The sequence below is a fragment of the Protopterus annectens genome, chromosome 8.part0 (genome assembly GCF_019279795.1).
Source record: "Protopterus annectens isolate FY-2018-M chromosome 8.part0, PAN1.0, whole genome shotgun sequence".
NCBI lineage: Eukaryota > Metazoa > Chordata > Ceratodontiformes > Protopteridae > Protopterus > Protopterus annectens.
In genome coordinates, this window is record NC_056741.1 from 1,247,551,689 (window position 1) to 1,247,558,417 (window position 6,729).

Consider the following 6,729-nt stretch of genomic DNA (forward strand, 5'->3'; position numbering starts at 1 on the left):
CTCGGAGGCGCTGATTAAAAATCTACCAAAACAACAGAGGCCTCCAAAGCAGACACCCAAGCAACCACCACCTCAAGACATAGCACATGCAACACATAGTTCACAAAGTCAGTGTGCTAAACAGTCACAGCCCTTAAGGCCAAACAACATGCCAGACACACTTGTAATAGGTGACTCCATAGTCAGGCACACTGACATCCCACTCACCAGACTGAACAATGAGAGGGTCACAGTAAGCTGCCTGTCGGGAGCTAGAATCTGCCACATAACACAAGCACTCAGGTCACTCCACAGCAAGTACAAATATGACTCGGTCATTGTACATGCCGGTGTGAACGACCTGAGATGTACCTCCCTGGACTACATGAAAAGAGACATAGAGGAGCTCTCTGATTATGTAGCCCAGGCCGGTATGACCCTGACCCTGAGCAGCATCTTACCCTCACCAAGAATGATGCCTCAGTACAAAGACAAAATTATCAGTTTTAACAATTGGCTTAATTACTGGTGTCATTCTAAGGGGATCCAATGTCTGTCTGCTTGGGATGACATGCTTGACAAGCCACGCTGCTTCGCAAGGGATGGCTTGCACCTGTCACCCCTGGGCTTCCGGATATTGGCCAAGGCTCTTGCCACTCCCATAGTGTCTTTTTTAGGCAAGGCTCAAATGACAAACCTACCTCCCTAGAAAACACAAGTGGAAAACAACTAAGGGTAATGCTGCTCAATGCCAGAAGTCTAAACCTCAAGATGCATGCCCTCAAAGCCCTCCTCAGTATGGAGAACATCGATGTCTGTGCAGTGACTGAAACCTGGTTCAAGGCTCCTGAGAGCACCCCAGCACTATCAGGTTTTACCTCATATCATGCTTTCCGGCCCCAAAACTTGGACCGAACCACAAAAGGAGGGGGAGTATCCATTTTCATCAAAGATACCCACACCTCCAGGTTAGTGGCAACACATGAAGCATCGGAGACTATCCAGGTGCAACTAACCATAGGCAAAACTGCCTTACAGTTTGTAGCATGCTACAGACCACCCTCTCAAACTCAGGAACCCCACACAGCCTTCCTGAAGACACTGGAGAGCATGAATGTCTCTCCAAATACCATCATTTTGGGAGACTTCAACTACCCAAACATAGACTGGGAACATTACTCAAGCCCCAACACCCTAGCCCAAAGGTTCCTAGAATTCATAAACTCAAATGCAATGGAACAACTAGTCACCATTCCCACAAGAGGAGACAATATACTAGACCTGATCATCACAAACATGGGGACAAAATGCTCCACACCGGAAGTACATCCCTCCTTGGTAAGATCAGACCATAAATTAATCTCACTGGAAATCCACATCCCGCCCCCACCCCCTGCACAAAAGACCACAGTGAAGAACTTCTCAAAAGCAAACTTCACACTTCTTAAGACTGAAGTGGTATCTTTCAAGGCCCCTGGGCCAGTGGAAACCACAACCCACACTGCTGTATCCTTTGCAAATGCCTTCTATGGGCACCTTCAAGAATGCATGGATCATGCAATCCCAAATAAAACCAAGACCCATTCCCCCAAAGGCAGGCACCCGGTCTGGTGGACCCCTGCCATAAACAAACTTTACAACAGGAGGAGGAAGCTACTACATGACAGAGCAAAATCCCTAAAAAGGAAGGCATCTCTGATCAGTACTAGCAAAAAACTACGATCACTCATAAAATCATCCAAGGCCAACTTTGAGAGAAAAATCACAAAAGACACAAAAGACAATCACAAGGCCTTCTTTAGCTATGTTAGAAACCTGGGTGGAAACTCCCAGATATGCTCAGAGTTAGTCCAGAATGACACAAAATACACTGAACCCACTGACATTGCCAACATTCTGGCAGACAGGTTCAGTGCAAATTTCTCCTCCCCCTCCCCCGCAAAAGGAGAAATAACTATCCCAGCAGAGTGTAGCCTCCCTAACGTCTCAGATGCCCAGGTGAGAGCCGCCCTCTCTAAATCTAAAAACACAGCATCAATGGGACCGGATGGTGTCCCGGGCTGTGTGCTACATGAACTCCAAGAGGAACTAAACCCACACATAAGGCTGCTGTTTAATCATAGCCTTATTACAGGGCACGTACCCAAAGAGTGGCGTATGGCAACAGTGGTCCCACTTCACAAAGGCGGTGCTTCTACGGACCCTGGAAATTACCGCCCTATAAGCTTGACGAGCCTGGTCTGCAAAGCTATGGAGAGGATCATTATGGAACTCATAAACAAAGACATTGGGGACCTACAGACATTGGATCCTACCCAATTTGGCTTTGTCAAGGGCAGATCCTGCCTTTTGAACTTGGTCGACTTTTTTGAAACAGTCACTAAGGCCATTGATGAGGGTAAGGCAGTTCACACAGCCTACCTTGACCTTGCAAAAGCCTTTGACACAATACCCCACTCGGGCATCATAGACAAACTCACCAGCTTAAATGTAAACCCATATGTCACAAGATGGGTTGCAAACTGGCTCAAGGACAAAACCCACAGGGTCAGAGTTGCTGGAGCTATGTCAGACTCTAAGCCAGTCACAAGCGGTGTCCCACAGGGCTTAGTCCTGGGACCCCTCTTGTTCGGCATTTATTTTTCCGAGGTACAGGCAAACATAGGAGGATTGTGGCTGACAAAGTTCGCAGATGACTGCAAACTGGGCGCCATAATTGATACTCCAGCGGACACAAACATCCTTCAGAGAGGCCTCATAGAAATGGATAACTGGTGCCAGAGCCATGGCCTTAAGCTGAACACCAAAAAATGTATAGTCATACCCTTTGGGAAAAACAAGGTACCGACAAATTACCACATAGGTGGTAATCCATTAATCTGGAAGAGGTAATCAGGGACCTAGGGACCCAGGTTGACAGTAACCTCTCATTTGACACTCACATTGCCAAAGTGGTTAGGAAGACCTTCTATATTGCCCACCTTATCATGAAGGGTTTCACATCTAGATCAAGAGAGGTCATTGTGCCCCTGTACTCTTCTCTTATCAGGCCAATGATTTGAGTACAATGCCCCGTTTGGGATGTATCTCACCCGACACCTGCAGCAGTTGGAAAGACCCCAAAAGTTCCTCACCAAGAGGGTAAAGGGTCTTAAACATATGTCATATGCTGCCCGACTGAAAAAACTCCAGCTCTATTCAGTCGCATACCGCCTACTCAGAGGTGATCTGTGCCTGACGTACAAGGCCATGTCCAATCCTGAATTAATGGACATGCTCCACCTCAGAAAATCCAAATCCATCAGAGCCACGAGAACAAGTGACTTAAACCTCAACACAGAAATAAATAGAACGTGCTGGAGGGACAGATTCATAACCCAGAGACTCCCTACACTCTGGAACAGAATCCCAGTCCATGTTAGGCAGAGCCCCTCACTGACTCTATTCAAGAGAAATCTCGACGAGTGGATGAGAGATCGTAGGTTTACCCCAGGGGTCATCTCTGTGTCACTACTAGACAGAGGCATAGTAAACTAAACCCTAAAAGGGCGTAGTATTCTCATCCTAAGGGGTGGTGTAAGCCACATACACTCTGGCTAGGCTTATAAATGCCCTAGGGCAGATAGCCTAGTACGAACCTATGAACCTATGAACCTATGGCCATAAGTACCCGTATACACACAGACACACAAACAAACAAATAGCATTGACATCTAGGAACAAGATCCAAACCATAAATCAATTTGCTCTTCCTGTCCTAACTTATAGTTTTGGAGTGATTGATTGGCCCCAAAAAGTGTTGGATAAATTGGATATTAAAACAAGAAGGATGCTTCATGCTCACCAAATGATTTATAAAAATCAATGTATACCAAGATTATATATTCCCCATTCCGAAGGAAGGATAGGTCTTGAAATTGATTACATGTATAGACCTGCAATCATGGGACTCCACACATATCTACTGGCCTCACAAGATCCCAATATAGTGAAAGTTTTGAAACATGAGGAAAATAAATCTAAGATGACATCTCTGATTAATTTAGCAGAAGCATATCGACATCAAGCAGGAATGGAAATCAAACCAGAGGTAGATAAAAAACAGGCAGCAACTGAATGTGCCAAAAAACAAAAGAAAGAATATAAGGTGAAGGACCAGATGAGAAGGTAAGAAATGTGGAAAAAACATAAATATAGTTGCAAGTATAGAAAACTTCTAGAAAAGTCTCATGTTGATCAAGAACGAATGCAGGAATGGTTAATGAGAGGTGAATTCACAACAGAAATGAAAGGTTAATATTGGCAGCCCAAGATAGTAGGCTACATACACGCTGGTTTACAAAGTCCATTGAACATGTGGGAGAAACAGACATATGTAGGTTTTGTGAAACCGAATTGGAAAACAGTCACACACCTTGTTGCTGGTTGTGATTCATTAATGGCAAAAGCACTGTATACTGAAAGGCATAATAATGTGGCGAGACTGTTACACTGGAGATTGTGCAAACATTGTGGTATCAAAGTGGCTGAAAAACTCTGGAAACATGAGCCACAAAGAATCGTAGAAAATGATGAAGTTTATATCACATGGGATCACCCAATACCAGCAGTTCAAAAGATAGATGCTAGAAAACCGGATATAGTGGTCCAAGAAAAGAAGACAAAAGTAGCATTGATCATTGAAATCGTCACACCCAGTGACTACAGTGTCTTGTGTACAGAGAGATACAAAGTCATAAAATACCTTGATATGCAGGCAGAAATGAGAGCCATGTAGAAGAAAGATACCCAGACATTTCCAATAGTAGTAGGAGCAACTGGTCTTATAAAAAAGAATTTACAATCGTATTTAGATATGTTACCAATTCATGTAACACCATATCAATTGCAGAAGGAGTCATTACTGGGCACATTGAGGGTGTTGCAAAGAGCACTTTTGGCTGACATCAAGGAGTGAAACAATACTAATTTCATGAACTTTAATCGTGCTTTGACTTAGGAATGGAGTCCATTCCCATCATGGTATTAGAAACTCAAAAGACTTGGAGAAATTAAAAACCACAGACACACTTTCTTGAAACTGCTGCTGCAGTTACTTGCGTTCGTTCTGTTATTTTCATTTCCATTGCTCATGAACAGCAGCTTTTTAAGATCTGCAGTTAATGAATGGAAATTAATGGCAACTACATTTCAGTCATGGCACACAGATTTTGTGCCATGAATAGGCACACTTGTTTTTTAATGGGCTCTCTGTGTACATTGATTCATCTGGCATCACTCAACGGATGGACAATGCAAGTGTGTGATAAGCATAAAACCAAGATCATAACCTCACTGAATTTTATCACAGAGCACAGGTAATGGAAACAACTGCAATATTTTTTCCATAAAACTAAACACGATGTGTGCAAAAAATACTTAGATTCAAGGTAGGAACTGGGCTGGAAATCAAACACCATTAATGTATATATTGTTCTAATTTATAATAAATCCCCACTAAGCTGCCAACAGACTTTGATAGCATAGTGGCTCTGTTAGGGGTATGTTTTTAGTAAGGTAATGAGCAGGATTAGGGTTGAAGCAGGGGTAGGACTTGGGGATAGGGTTAGCACACATGAATAAGGTTGGGTAAGTGGGCTTCTGGTGCAAACACTAATGATGTGTACTGTAGTGACTTGCAATTTCAGGACTTGATATGGTCCATGGTAGAGATGGTGTAGAACTAAGTATGCATGCATGCATGCATGTACATATTGATGGAGGGTGTCCCTTGTCAGATGCAGCTAGATGTGTGGCATCTAATACCCATATGACTGGAACAAGCCAAAGTAGTGCTCTGTCTGCTCATGGGGGATATTGTTTTGTTGAACTATAGGAAGAAGAGTGGGCAGTCTAGGGAGATGTCTTAGAGGTGGCACCTGTCGATAATTGATGGCCATGTATGTGAGACTTGCCAGAGCCAGTAAACAGTCACCTTGCATCTGAACACATCCATGCTCCGAGACACAAGGACCAGTAAAGACAAACCAGATATTTATTACTGTGTACTTAATGATGCACCAATGGATACAAAAATTAGCCACCAGATACCTAACCAACACCATTTGCTCCCTGTCCCTATGCTCTGTGTCACCATGAAAATGCTGGATGTCATCCTACATGACATATAGGTGTTACATTTTATCCTGCTGGTCAAGCAGTACATTTACCATCTCCATAGTGGTGTGAGCATCAGTTGTTTGCACCTGGATCATTGACTTGCACATCCCGTGATTAATGGTAAGTGTTTCACCCAGGTTGGGAACAGACATGAAGTTTTGGCACTGCCACAGACCACCATGCCTCTTCCCTGTGGGGTGCATGCATTTGTCAGAAGCAATGTGGTCTACAGATGCCATCTTGACTGTGGGCTCCTTTGTAGCCTGGGTTGGTCTTGCAGTTACACAATGCCCACTATGCACTGATGATGCTGGGGTTTGTCTTTTCTCTGCATGATGGTTGTGCTGGTGGGAGGGCTATGTATGAAACCTCCAGCGTTAGTGCTGCTGAACATGCCACTATCTACTAAGTTATCAGACTGTGTCATTTTCACATTGCCATCAATAGTAACCATAGGTGACCTGCTGACATCAAACATGCGCTCCCTCATTGTGCTGAAAAATCCATCAGTAGAACCTGTGAAAGTATAAAAACAAGATTCCTATGGCAGCACTGTAATAAATAGCAACTCCCCAAGGCATAATGTTTTAT